At 44.1% G+C, this 15,181-nt stretch overlaps 1 protein-coding gene across 5 annotated transcripts in view; it reads left to right on the top strand.

Annotated features, from left to right (window-relative positions):
- CLIP2 (CAP-Gly domain containing linker protein 2) overlaps positions 1–15,181 on the top strand; it is a 96,977-nt gene that overhangs the window by 4,980 nt on the left and 76,816 nt on the right. The window contains exon 2 of one of the 5 annotated variants that reach the window (XM_080364951.1): positions 11,679–12,201. The gene's annotated coding sequence lies outside the window, so the exon portion shown is untranslated. Of the gene's footprint in view, positions 1–11,678; positions 12,202–15,181 lie in introns of those variants that run through there. The other 4 variants (XM_080364952.1, XR_013923660.1, XM_080364955.1 and 1 more) reach the window with 4 other exon arrangements.

Raw genomic sequence — 15,181 nt, 5'->3', positions numbered from 1 at the left:
AAATGTTTCTGTTAGAACTGAAATGATCAATGATTTCTCTTTTGCTCAGAGTGCATGACTGGCTAATGTTTGGGTTTCATTATGTTGTAACCAGTGGATATTTCTCTGGTGTTCCCCCCTGCCTTTTTTAAAATTTGTCCAGATGAATGTAGAGTTGTACAATCACTTGTCTTATCTGAATTGTATTTTGATTTTTCCATCTGCTTCCACAGTTTATCTAAATTGTGTTGCATTAGCTTCATTTTATGCTTCTCTTGCAGCTCCTCTTGTCTTGGCATACTGTTCAGATTTAATAGACATGATATGCAAATAACAATATTAAGTAATAGCATTTACCCTCATGGTGACTGTACTTGTGCTCCCATGCTTTGAAGACAGAAATTAACGGGTGAGGTGAAGGGGTATCAAATGCCACTTTCTTACCCATATGAGTAAACAGCAATGTGTTCTCTTGCCCACAGAGGTATTATTATGTTCTTCCTGAGCTTTTGGAACTATTTTCTCCCTAAACATCATTTGTCCTGGAGATTTCTAGGCTGCCAAGCCAACTTTTCTTACAGGTATTGCTTTTGACTGCTAGACTGGTAGCAGAGCTGAGAACAGAGACTGATTTCTACACCATTACTGCTTCCCTCTTTTGATCATTCTCTTAACATAGTTCCTGTATTCGGTACTCATATCAGCTGAGAGCAGGCCGATTTTCTAGATATAAGTATATTTTTATAATAGTTTCCAAGTTCACCCTGGGATTTAGCTTTTTGCATGTGTGCTTGCTAGTAATATTTTGGTAGAATCTTTAACTGAATGGCTAAAAACTATATTCATCCAAGCAGCACAGTTAATGGAAAAAAGATACTGTCAATATACAGGTAGCAAAACTGAAATGGGAAAGTTCAAAATGTCTTGCCTAAGAAGAGAGAGTTTTGGCTTAGAATGTGGCCTTTGTCCTCTATATTGAGTACAATTGACTTCTTCCTTTAATTACTTACACAGTTACATCTGTGCAGGTTTTATGCATGGTAATAAACATGTCTATATGCATGTATTTACATATTTGTACATGCAAGATAGACACTATATTGATTTACTTGGTTAAATACAAATTGACCAGTAGCTCAGAAAAAGGTCGTAGACATTGAAAAATAGTACTTTTAACCCGTAAACATAAAACATAGATTCCCCCACCCCTACAGTGATTATTTGGTTATTTCACCCTGTTCTCTGGGTGCTAAAATGGAACAAATGCAGTTGTTCAAGTTGCTTATTCAGTATTTCAGTTGTCGTTAATGTAAGACACTGTTTATTGCTGCATTATATGAGGAGTCTGAATCAGGTAAGTTGCTTCCTGAGCAGACAGGGCTATATAAATTGAGTGTGCCGTAAGTCCTCTGTGACTGTACTGTTCTTCAGAGACAATTCTCTTTGTCTGATCAGTGAATTCCTAGTTAAAAACCTCCTGAAATGCATGCTGACATCAGGTGATAAAGCTGCTGAAAGGCCAGAAAATCTTACATACTGTCATTAGGGTGAATATGAGCTGGGCTTGAGCTGTTGGCTTGCTCTGCCTTTCAGGAGTTCCTCTCCTGTAGATAGATGATACAGTAATACAAATGCCACCTGCACTGAATTACTTCAGCTTACAAGATGTGGTGGAGGGAATAGAGAAAGACAGAGCTGCACATACAATCTTTGTTGTAAAATGAATATATAGCAGCTATATGAACAGGTTTGATTGTACAGTTTATCAGTCAACCGCCTCATTGGGCTTAACTGTTAGTGGATGTGAAGGTTTGACACCATACAACCAGAACAGAGCAAAATAGCCTTTAGGAACATCCCTTGTTTCAGTGCACTGTAGTACACACAACTGTCCTTAGTAAATCTCATCTCATAATGGAAATATTATTATTTCTTATTGAAAATAACCTCACGATAAAGCACTACACAATGTAGTGTGCATACACATGCACATCGGGCAAAAGTAGTGCAGATGAACCAGACACACCTCATCTGGCACATTGTAGGTTATAAATTGGTTTATTAGAACTGGAATTTTATGGCAATGAATGATTGGAAAGACATCTCAGCTGCCAGAAATAGCCTTTATTTCCCCAGTAGATCAGTTAGTGTAACCCTGAGCAAGGCAGTTGACTTCCTTGTGCAGCTGGAAAACAGGGTAAAAGGCAGGAATATAGTTGGAAAATCAAGTGCTGCAGTGAAGTGGATCTTCCTTGAAAAGAAATAAAGGGTTTAGAATCTGAAAGCTTAGTACTGTCTGTAATGGCATCCCATTGCATCTGTGTTCTGCTGCCTCAAAACAGTATATTGCAGGGAAAGGCCTGATCCTGATAGAGGGCTGTGCACCTGCAAGCCACAGTACAACAGTGCACACTTGGTATGGAGTTGCCTTTCATGCTGTCTCTAATCAGTTAATTTCATGGGGATTGCTCCTACCTGTAAAGTTGAACCTGCACTTACGACTTTTGCTGAACTGGGGCCTCGGTTCCCTCTGAAAATTGGCAGACTGGGAGCATATGTTTCTCAGCACCAGGTGCTTGTACACGATTTCATTGCAACGGGTGGCAAAAACATCTTTCTCATTGATATAATCATACAGCCTGCTGTAGGCCAGAGGGTTGTGGAGGTGGAAGGTGATTGCGAATAATCTGCCACTGCAGAGATAAGAGACTGGCTCCCAGTTTAGCTGGGTGGCAGCACGTCCTAGCTAAGCCCGTGGCTTTGGCAGCCTGCAGGCACAGTTCCTGTGGAAAAAAAAAATGCCAAAATTCTTGTGGGACAGGCCTTGTTGGGAATGACACCTGCCCTCCTTCAAGTCTATACTGGTACAGAAGTATTTCACTCTTCTGTCTGCCTCTGTGATACAGGCTTATGGTATTTTTTAGGTGCTCCACACCTCTCAAAATAATACAGTCTCAAGGCAGCAATGATGGAATGAATCCAACAAGATTCTAGTTTGTATTCATCTGCTGCCCAGATCGACCTGCTTACATACTTCTAGATCTACCAGGTATACAAAATTATCTTTAAATATAGATATATGATTTTTTTACAACGTGGGGATAGGGAGAGTGAAACTGCCCTGCAAGTTCGAAGTGCTGTTTACAGAGGTTAACATCTAATATCCTCTTTATTTTCTACAGAAACAACTGCAGGGCAGAGCCAGGGCAATCTTCTTGGCTGTTCTTCCCCAGGAGAATATAATGTCAGCCCTGTGAAGGGAGATCTGCATAAGCTGAGGATTTTAAGTAGGGAAATTTCAGACTTCAACTCCTTGACTATTGGGACTTGAAGGTCACTGCAGTATGTCATTCTCAAGGCAATTTTCTCTGGAATTGCAATATGGTCATGGCTTTGTTTTATGACCTTGATGTCATGAAGTATTAATAATGTCTTAAAACAAGCCCACTTGCAAAAAACACGCGATAATGTTTGATCACTTGTTAGGTTTTTAGGTTAGTATTTATAATCTGCTTAAATATCATAGCCTTTGGTGTGATACGTAGGTGTGGATGCGAGTGGGTGGGTTTCTCTGTCATGCTTGCCTGTATACAGCAAGGAAATGAATTTTCAGTCTGTTGGGAGGGCAGCTGTTTCCATGACATTTTAAGCCCAGTTTGCAAATATCTTCATCTCTTTTCTTTAGCTATACATACGATTTGCATGCTACATGGGTGTGGCATGGATTAATTAATATTTGTATGTGTTTCTCACACAAAAATACTATTAATTCCTTATTTCCTTTCTTCAGTAAATAGCTTAGATAGTAACCCGCTATTTCTGTTCTTTTGCCACAAGCATTCTTAGACGTATTGCGAAGAATATAAAACAAAAGGTACAGGCAAATTACCTCCTGGAACAGATCAGAAACCCGTTCAAGTGAACATCCCCTCTGAGAATCTGAATCTTATCAGAGGCTCAAAGAAAGGGGAGGTAAACCTTATGTGTGATATCAAACGATTATAGAATCTGTTCAGAGAATTTTATTTTTCATCAAGAGTTAAGGGTTATCTCATACTTTTTTATTCTAATTAGAATTAATATAGCTACTGCTGCAACATGATTATCTTAATTTCCTTTAATATATTCTGGCATTGAGTTTCACAAGTTAATTTACCTTAATTTTATTTTTTCCACTTGTTAACTTTATGTTTGTTGGCACCCTCCTCAGATTGTTTCTTCTAAAGAAGGTAAAAGAACACAGAATTTACCTCCTTTCCTTTCTTTTATATCTTCACAGCTAAGAAACTGGCAATTTCCACCAGCCAAATCCAAGACACATATAGTGCATTTGCATTGTCTGAAGCTAGGGCTGCCATGCATGCTGGTGTTACCGAGCCCTGCCATTTGCAGAGAGGGACACACAGCGCAGTCTTGTCAGGAATATTGGGCATAATTACTGCATTCCCTGTTTCTAAATGTGACTCTTGTGTGTCTGCGTGCCTTTCATTATGAAGTGAAGTGTGTGCTTTATGGGTGCTGTGAGTACTGTCAGGTTAGTGGTTGTAGTGCACCCTGAGTAGCAGGGCTAGTTTTCAGTTCTCACAGGACTGAGAAAGACTGAACGTTTGCAGCATGCATTGAGCTTGTCTGTGAGTGTTTAAGACTGAGACAAATATTAGATTAGGCAGCATAAGCTATTTTAATGTGTATCTTCCACATTTAGTCTGGCCAAGTCAAAACACTTTACAGATCAGGTTGGTATCATTGTTCCTCTTTCATTGTTAGTGAAAATAGTTGTTGAGATGGAGGGAGTTTCCATTTTACACCAGCAGTAAAATCAGAAATTAGATTAGACTCCAACTGTCATGTGTCCCTATACAGTGCTCCATAGAAAGCAACACTGGCAGCATTCTTGCAGTGATTCTTCCTTATTGGAACATATAATACAAGTTATGTAGTGCAATTAATAAAACTAAATTTGCAGAAAGCTGAAGAAGTGTGTGCAAGTTTCTGTGTCTGGGTTATATCATGGCATTTGACAGACAAAATCCACATTATACAGGATTTTCTGTAATAAATATGAACGCCTGGCAAAGGATCATGCTTTTTCACCCTTTCTATACGCATTTTTGTGGGATTGGGATTTTGGGGAGTCATGACTGCCCTTTCTGCCTGGCAATCACTGCAGCAATATCCACTCGGTGAGTGAAATCGTTTGGGGCATCTTGCTACTCTACTGTCACAAGACCTATTATTTCTGCATAAAGAAATAACCTACTTTTTATGAAGACATTCTTTAAGCCTTTTAATGTCATACTGAAAAAAAGACAGCTGGGATCAGTGGATGGTTGAATGGGTTGATACTATGGTGGGAAAACTGAAATTCTAACACGTGGTAGATAGTTCCTCTGTACCAGAATAGCATGCTTTTGTTGCAAATGGACATTTCTGTGGAAATGGAACAGAACACAGTTTAATTACCATCCAGTGCTCTCCCAGAGACAGGAGAGCAGCCCATTCCCCTGCATCAATGCTGAAAAAGATGTGCTGTGGGTTTTGAGCTATGTATTTATGCTATGCTCTTTACTGTGGTATTTAAGTTAGGTCAGTCAGAGTCTTTGGTTGAAACCTCTCCTTAATTAAAAACATACATATGTTTGAAGGAAGTAGAGGGCAGCTAGTTGTACTGTTGATGGCCTCCTACCTTCTTCATATTCCTTCTGCCTTACACAAGAAAACTGCTAATATTCCACACCCCGGTATGAAGCCAGCATGGCTCTAGCAGAGCTCATTAACGTAGGCTTACATCTCACCCAGTATGCAAAGCTGGCTAGGAATAACTAGCTTATCGCTTTCTTTAATGACTGGAAATTAGTGGACTGGAGGTGATCCTGCATGGGACTGATAGTCATGTAACCATGACTATCATGTAAGCATGTAAACATGCTTCAGTTTTCTCATCTGTAAATTGTTATAAAGATTGTTCCTTGTGTGCTTTGGGATCATCTGGAAAAGTGTGCCCTATGTTAAATTATAGTGTCCGTGCCTTCTTGGCGATAGCCTTGCTTTTCTGGAGAATTAAAGGCTAAGAAATCAAAGTGGCAGGACTGGATATTTCGGTGGTCAGTACCCACAGTCAGGGCTGCTGTCCAAACCTTTTCCATGCATTGCCTGCTGAAGACATTTTAAAAGTCTGGCTTTTTTCTAAGTGTTAAAAGTAGAGCTAGTTTTCCTCCCCTTCCCCAATAAACACAGCTTTGGTTGTAGGTACTAAAATCTTTTTTCAAGTTCTAGGCACAAATAGGAAGCTTTTTCATCCTGGCTCCCATCCCTCATCTTTGATCTTCTAACACACTCCAGTTCATGCAAAGGAAATGGGACTCTTGTCTCTCCCAGGCACTGCACATTCTGTAACTCTGGTAGAAAACATCTGGTACTTCTCTTTGGTCTGAAATAGTATTTGTGTTGGGGCCCAAACAACAGGCAAATAGACAGCTCTTTTTTCATAACGTACAGGCTGGCTCCAATTTGTTACAGACTTTATTTGAGAGGTCAGAAAAAACAATAAATCTTCACACCCCTGGCAACAGTGAGAAAGGTCTCATGGCACGTACTTGGAGCTGAAGCAGAACTCTGACTCTCTGACTTGAATGTGTATAAAAAGAAATGCATGAACTGAGTGAAGTACAACACGATAATGCCCAGAGTCTGGCCACCTAGGTTCTGCCCCGAGCTGTGCTGCTGCGTTAGATGGGCCTTGGGAAGATAAACTAACCCAATTTCAGTTCCTGAGTCTACAAAACCTAGGTGATGTTTGCTCACCTTTGGGGGCAGTAGGCATAAAAGTCCCTTTATTGGTGCAAGCCTGGTTAAGTGCAACTGTCAATTGTCCCGATCTTTAAAAAAAGGACTAAGCAAAGGACAGCCTGATATTTAGTCTTGGTTCAGACAAGCAACAGGCTTTAGGGCAATAACAAAGAAAACTAGAATAAATATGGGGTACTGTGCTGGGATGGGAGGGCTGCTCAGAATGGCTTATCTACTTAACCTCTATTTTTTTGCTGTGTTGTTCCCCCCCACCCATGAAAAGAAGTTATACTCATTAGTGCCAGATCTCCCTTCAGTCTCTCCATGCTCTCTCTGATCCTCCTGTATTACTTTCTTTTGGTCACGCTTAGTTATAGATGTTTGACACCGAAATGTAGATGTTGACCAACATACTTCTGTTTCAGCGGTATGATCACAGATATGTTATTATTTTCTCTCCATGACTGACTCACTTCATCTGTAAAGAGGAGCTTTATCTTCAGATGAACTTTTTTAAAAAAGAGCTATTCCAAGTTCTCCACTGCCATTGTGATCTTGTATAGGTTGTTTGGAAAAACATGGTATCAGAGGACAGAATTTCAAAAGGCCTGTACTTAATGGATGCTAAATTTCTATAAAAAAACACTTGCTTTTGGGCTGGATAGGCAACAGTTTTTGTGAGGAAAATTACACTGTTTCTTTGGTCATGCAGTGTGGTCCATTTTATTGTTTTGCATTTGTATGAAGTGCTGTCCCACATTCCTCAGAGTCCTTGCTACTGCAGCAAGGTAGTTTACTTTAAAAATGTAGAACAACAGGAACCAGGCTGTGCTAATGATTAAATTATACCAATGGTTGAAGTTTAAGTAACAGTTAATGCACTAATTTTGGTATAGGAAATACACTAAAAAAGCAGTAAGAGCTCCTCTTGATTTTCATAATTAATGAGACCTGCCATGATCCTTCAACCTATTTCCACCCACACTTTCTTTTATGTTAACTAGTGTGTAGGAACGCACAGCAGTCAGCCTAGCAGAAAGCCTTCTTTCAGAGCACTTTCCGTCACACTGTACAAGCCACGTGCGCTCCCCTGAAGGGTCCTGGAGCCAGATCTTGCCCGTGTTGAATCCTGGCCAAGTCTCATTTTTTCCACTGAAACAGAACAAAGTCAGGCCTTCGGACAAGAACGTACCTAACATGCATGTCTGATTTACATGCACCCAAATAAGCATCATCAATGCTGGGCATTTCTGGAAGGAAGATGAGTGGAATTCATGTCACTTAATTTTAAACATCTCATTTGGCCTATTTCTTGACCACCCCTGTAATTCATGGATGGAAGAGAGCATTGTTAGAGAGCAATTAATCCATTTTAGATGTCTGCAATATGATGAGGGGAATTGCGCCTCGGTGCCTGTTTCTCTGCACTCATTCAGGAAGTCTAGACAGTTGGCTCAGATATAGATGTCTGAAGATAGATGAGAGGTTTCTTTCACCTGAGGAGATACAACAGAATCTGCTGGATATTAGAGGCTTTGTAGTGGTGCTCGGTTGGATAACAAATGCCTGAAAACATGGTGCCACTTGGCTGAACTGTTGCAACTGTGTAAGATCTTAACAATTTAAAAGCTGTTTACAAGAAGTTTCTGAACTTTAGGCTTGGCCTAGAATGGGTAAGGCCTAAAGCAGTCACTGATCCTCAAGATAAGAAGTTCTTTCAGCAGCTCTGTAATCGAGGGAAAAAACCAGCTCTTCTTTAAATCACTGCTTTAATCTTGTTTCTCCCACGAATGCTGGAATTTTGTGCTCTGCCGCCAAATGCAGCAGGCTATTTATAGTGTCAGCTTGAATGAATAGTAAGATGGTGGAAATCACGTAACTGAAAGTTGACAGTAATGAAGTTGCACAGTATTTTCAAATATAGTTGTTTCTGCCACCACTCAGTTTCAAGAGTACATTGGCAGGGCAAAAGGGATACTTGGCAGGGATTTCTAGGCATGTGGTAGGGAAAAGAGTGAAAGGACTCAGCTCTGAAGCTTTTGTTGACTTCTGGGGTCCTGATGTCATCACTTCATATCGCCTATATATACTCTCTATAGCCTTTAAAAAGTAGCTGCCTTTGGGGAACAAGTGCAGGACCAGGGCTTTAGGAAGTGTAACCTACTGCTATGTGACAAATCAAGTGCCTCATCATCTCTTTGCAGAGAGCTCCTTTATCTCCTGCTGCTGGGTAATAAAATGGAAAGGTACTTGAACGGTTTGGCCATTTCTTATCTACTGTCTTTATTCATACAATGTATATAACAGCAAAACATAAAGTGTTCGCTCTTTTTGTTTCCCTAGATGCATGCATGAGTATTGGTTTTTACATTACTCTGTGTAGTGTTTCAGTTTGTCAGGATAATTTAAAAGAAAACAGCTGTGAAGCTTTTTAGTGATCCTAACAGCTAATGCAAATACCAAATCAGAATAATGGATCAGTCAAGTGGAGACAGTTTCGACTAACAGTGAGAAGCCACTTCTCAAAACAAGATATATATCATATCACATAAAATAGGAGGGTAGTAGAGAAGCAAGAGGTTTATCAGGCAAATGTGATAGCCCAGAAATGTCAGAGATTGCTTACCAGCTTTCTACATATAATGATTTAATTGAAAGTCATTGCTCTGCTCACCTGTGTAAAATTAACAAGACCTCCTACGTTCATAGGCTGAAACTGGAGTGTTTCCTGTGCTTCTCTGTGTCTGGGATCATCAGTGCAAGGCTGTTTGTCTGCACGCAGCCCCTGTGAATAAATAAATGGTTATTGGGAAATAGTAATGCCACTCTGCACAATGATGGGTTTTTAACATTTATTTTCATCCTGAGGCTTTGTCTGTGAAAGGCAGGTACAACAGAAGCTGAGGGATAGCTTTGTGGGAGAGCACTTGATGGCAAAGACACAAATTCAAGTCTACCCAGTACTTCAGCCACATTCCTGTGAGAGCTCTGGCCACAGATGATCTTTCCTTCTCTCCCTGGAAATTCCCCTGAGAAAGTTTAGTCAGAAGCAGATTTGTCAAAATAATTCAAGGAAATTACTTAAGAGCTGTGAAATTTTTCTAGCTTCATCTTACTGAAGCCAGTGGGCTCAATTCTCCTTTTGCTTGTGCATCAGCATTGCAGATTGCACGGGCGTGAGGGGAAACCTGACTTGGTGGGGCGTGTGTGTGTGTGTGTCTCTGCCTCCTCTTCAGGGAGTGTGCAGTGCCTGGCACAACGGCCTCAGATCGCAGCACGCCTTCAGTCACTACTAGAACATAAAATAGAATAGTCATTACGATATATTCCTATTTGCACACAGAGCCCTTGGGACAAATGAGTTCTAAAGAAGAAAACAAAAGTGCTTGTAAAATTCAAGACTTCTGTTGCTGAAATGGAGAAGCAATGAGAAATGCGCTAGTTTGCAGCATAGCATGGCAGTCCTGGGCCCCTGTCCTGCTGTAATTCAGGACTGAAGATGGGAAATGGCATCGAGCCACTGCGCGTACCACAGACTATTGGCAGGCAAAATACAACCCCAGACTTGCTGACCTTCTTTGTCATAACGCAGACGTAGGGCTGTAAATTAAATGTTTAAATGGAACTTTAGTAAAAGAACAAATTAGCATATATAAGATACAGCATAAAATTGTGCAATTGATCAAAAATGAGAAGGCTTAACTTCTGAGCAATACCTGATTTGAAATCCTACCCTGAAGCATCTGAAAACATTAAAGAGGATTCCTTTTTTTTTTTTTCTTTCCCCAAAACTGCATTAAATTTACACTCCTCCTTCTTATGAAATGTATGGCTGCATGTAACACTTCTCGTTAATTTCTCTGGAACTCACAAAGGGAGGTCACACCATCATCACTCCATCACCATTTTGAGAAGGAAAGAAACTGGGACCTAAGGATATGAACTGGCAGAGCTGGCACACCAGGGGTGAAGCTGCACAGGGAAGTGAGATGTCCCATCAGAGTCCAAGCCTGATTCAACAGGCACCTTCTTGTCTAGCCCTTTCTTTGGTGACATACTGTCTCCCTAGGCAACTACAGATTAGAGAGGAGACAAAAAAATCTTGTATCCAGAACTGCAAAGCAGTGACTTGAGCTTGGATGTAGGGAAAATGTCAGGGAAAGACAGTGAACTAACAGTTGAAGCAGAGGCGTTGGAGTCAGGTGCTTCAGGTTCTATTTTTGACTTGGACCAGCCATTTCACTTTGCTTTGGCTTCCCTTTTGCAAGATGGAAAATGAGGATGCCTGTGGCTGCTTCGTGGGACTGGATTGCCTTGCTGAGGCCAGGGCTGGCAAATCTCATATTCTGGATGATGCTCGGTTGACCTCAGCTTTGGTTCTTCTCTGCTTTCTTGCCTACATCTCCTTCACTTGCGTCTCTGCTGTGCTTTCCTGGGCCCACGCAGAGGGTACAGAGCAGGGTCAGAGCCGCAAGTGTTGGGGCTGTTGCCAGGTGGGACCCTTTTCTGTTTGTGCCTGAGCCGGGCCCTTCCACCACCGTGTCTGATGTGCAGGATCTCACCCGCTGCCCCTTGGGTGACGTGGGGTGTCTGCAGTGCTAGTGAGGTATGGTGAACAGAGTCACAACCATTTTTCCACTCCTGTCCGAATTTCAATTTGCATCAAAAAGATGCAATTTCAGGGCAGAGGCACTAGGTAGGACCCTGCACTGTTACATCTCTAATGTCAGCTCAGGTACGGCTCTGGGAGTTACATGCAGAGAGGTGGTGAGGGACAAGTGGTGATTATCCACTCAGCCCACCCCTCCTGGCTTTGAATGAATGAGTTTTCAAGGCTGCAGGTGTTTTCTCTTTGCTGCACTCCCCGGAAAACCCCCGGTAATTGGGGCGCTCTCCTTTTTTTTTCCCAGGAAGCACCGTCAACTCCTCCTGTCCTTCTGTATCAATCGAATTCGCTACCACGTAAATTCAGACGTGCTTAGAGAGCTCCTCCGTTCCACAGCCGCGAGGAAGGGAGGAGACCGCATCAGCGTCGAGCAAAAAGGTGAACTTAACGATTATTTCTTTTCTTAAGAGACGAGCGGGTAGGGTTGCGCGCAGCCAGGAGGAGCCTGGTCGCTGCTTTGCCACCCTCCCACCCCGTTTCCGGTGGTGCCGGGGCCCGGCAACCAGGAAGATCTCAGCGCGGGGCGGACCCGGACCGGCCCCTTTGTTCGCGGGGGCCGCAGGGCCCGGCCGTGCCGCGCAGCGCCCGCAGGCGGCGGCCGGGAGGTGGGCGGGGCCCGGCATCCGCCTCCGCCAATCAGGGCCGCCGGCGCGGCCCGCAGGGAGGGGCAGGGCGGCCGCCTGCCAGGGCTGCAGCCTGCGGCGCACCCAGCCCGGCACCCAGCCCGGCACCCAGCCCCCGCCCCGCTCCCGGCCGGCTGCCGCAGGGTAAGGGGGATGGCGGGGAGGGCCCGGGGGCAGCGGCTCTGCGAGCCCGCGCCGGCCACGATGGAAGGGATGAATGGAGGTGGTGCCCGGCGTAGCGGGGTCCGTGGTGCTGGCTCCGCCGCTCGGGCGCCTTGCGGGAGGCTTGGCCGCGGCAGAGCATTGTCCTCGGCCCGGGGAGGGAAGCCACCGGCCTCATCCCGGGGGAGGGGGGGGTGCTGCAGCCAGGCCGGTCCCCTCCCCTTGCCGGCTGGCGGGTGGGAGCGTGCGGCGGGGGCTCCGCTCCGCTGCTGCCCGGCAGCGCGCACCCACCTGCGGGCACACGCCGGGCTCCTGCCCCGGCCGGCCCCGCCGCCGCCGGGTGGGCGTTTGGAGGTAAACGCGCCCGTTGGCTCACAGCAAATGGCTCTGCTTGGGAGCAGCTGGAGAGGCAGCGGCCTGATGCTGGGAAGATGGAGATAAGAGTGGGTGTCAGCATCGGGCGAGTTTTGGTGTTGAAACGAGATGAAAATTTTCTTTTGTCTGTGGGAAGCTGGACTGCTTGCTGGGCTCAGTCTCTTCTCTGCATTTGTGTTCTTTAATGATCCAGTTATCGACGTTAACTACATACTGCAGGATTTGATGGGGGGGTTTTGTCTCTAGCAAGGAGATGTGCTTCTGAGAAGGCCCAGGTGGGCTGGGCTGCTGGCATTCACGTACTGCTCAGGATGCGAATGGCAGGGAAGATCCAGCAGCTCTCTGCCCCTTGCATCTCCTGATACAAAACAGCAAATGGTCTGTTTGGAGAAGCAAGCATCCAGGGATGGAGGCAGAGGCACGCGTTGTTATCTCTGTGGTATCTCGGGAAGTGCTGGGAGACAAAGCACTGTGTCAGCACCGACTGTTATTTGCTGCTCTGTTGAGCATCAGTCTCATAGGCCTGCAAACCTTGTCTCAGAAACTCATCCCGCTGGAATGGATGTCAAGTTTCACCAGCTCGTCGGTTATTGTTGGCTAGAAGTGTTTCCTTGAGGGTGACTTGCAATTTGAGAAGAATTGGTCTCTGTGTGGACAGATATAGTCAGGGTGCCAGGCCAGGGTTGTTGGCCTCTGCCCTCCCACCTGCTAGGCAGCGTTCCTCTAGCCAGCAGTGCTCTAAGAGAGCCCCTTTAATCAGCACAGGTCAGTCCTGCCCCATCATTGCTGGGGAGGTGATGCTTTAAAATGTGGTGCCGCTGCCCGCTCTTAAACTTGAGTCTGGGATTGGGCATTTTAAGAAATTACCTGCCTGCTGGTATAGCCTGCCAGAGCTAGGAACGAGAGCGTCTGCCTCAAACAGCTGTGTTCGCACGAAAAGGTGTCGCTTTGCCTGCCAGAAATCACTGGGAGTACAGGACTTCAAAGGTTCCGCTCTGAGACAAGCCACAAGTTAAAATGTTAGCATCAGCCATTACAGGCGTGTCAGAGAGAAGCTGTGCTGGAGCCAGCCTGTCATCTCAAGAGCACTCATGTGTGGGGCCTGCCGTCAATTAAGGTAAAACCTGTGTGTTTCTGGAGATGCTCTTAGGTTAAGTATGGACCAGATTATCTCCTGAGGCCAAGGGTGGGTACGTGCTACTCTGCTGCTTGGCTTTCTGCTGCCACTAGCCTTGGAGGCTGCTGTAATTTACTCCAGCAAGTAGCAGCTGCCAGTGCGTTTCCTCTTTTTCCTCACTTGCGCTTTTTCTTTGGCAGAAGAAATGATGAAGGACCCAAAGGGGCTTTTCCAGTGTCAAGGGATGTGGCTATGTAGGGGTATGCGTGACAGTTCTTCCTTTGTGTTACTGGGTGGTTAAAATGGGTAAGGGCACAGATTCCACCTCCTGACTGGGACTGCTGCGTTTGTTTTTCAGAATGTCTCCTCTAATCATGTAACTCAGGGAAATGTATAATTTTGTGTCTGTGCGTGTGATAATTCTGGTGAGGACAGGAGACAGTCTATAAAGCAAGTTCCATCCCCGAGATACATGGTGTTGTACGACTTTGCAGAGTTTCTGCAATGCATGGCAAGGTTTATATACTTTTAAAGGTCTGGGAAAGCCCAGGTACAGGTAGCTAGACCTGAATGTGACCTGTTGCTAACCTATGTTAGACACTGGTATGCACTTATTTAGAGATATTTATAGAAATGTATGTGTTTTTTCAGAAATGCCTTATTTATAAATACCTTGTGACCTGTTTCCCCCTCCATCTCCCAAGGGGTCTGAGCACAAGAATGACCAAGGAAGTTGCAGGCATGGGGCGAGGAAGTATTTTCTTTCTGCTGCTGTAGAGCTGAGTTAAAGATGGACAATGGTCTCCAGCTGTTGTTCTTTTATTGTTGTTCTTGTGATATTTATGGTAGAATTTCAGGTCTTATTTGCTTGGGAGAGCATTTTGGCTGATAGTACTGGTCTTGTCAGACCCCAGCAAGACTGGGGTTTTGATTTACTGTCAGTTTTCTAAAACAACCAAATTAGGTAAGTTGCTGAATAATGAAGACAAACTGTCCAAGGTCATTCAAGAAGCCCAGGTTAGAGTAAGGAATTGGACTTGGTCTTCCTGAGTCCTACTGTAATCCTGCCTTCTCCATACACCCGTCCTTTCCGTCCCACATGAAAGCTCTCATCTCTGTGGCAGATAGTGACACACACAGCAGTCTGTCAGTGCATCGATGTACAAAGTCTCTTCCTGCAGTACCACCGTGCTCTCATAACATTTCCCCCTGCTCTGCTGTGAGGACTCTGTGTCCTCTGTTTGTCTCTTGTACTTTGTTGAACTGTGATACTAAACAGGACAAAGCAAATTTATTTTCCTCATAGCTGGATTTAATTTCTTGCCGTTACATGATTGTGCAGTAGCTCTTGCTGTAGCTACCAGTGGAAAAATTACTTCATTGCATGTGACTCTGAGTCTGGCACCTTAAACTGATACTTACTGCTATTCCTGCGAAAAAAATCCCGAAGAAACCCTGTTTGAAAAAAAA

This window comes from Falco punctatus, assembly GCF_963210335.1.
Source record: "Falco punctatus genome assembly, chromosome: 1".
Classification (NCBI taxonomy): domain Eukaryota; kingdom Metazoa; phylum Chordata; class Aves; order Falconiformes; family Falconidae; genus Falco; species Falco punctatus.
Note: the sequence above shows the minus strand (reverse complement) of the source record. Positions and strands in the feature narration are given on the sequence as shown.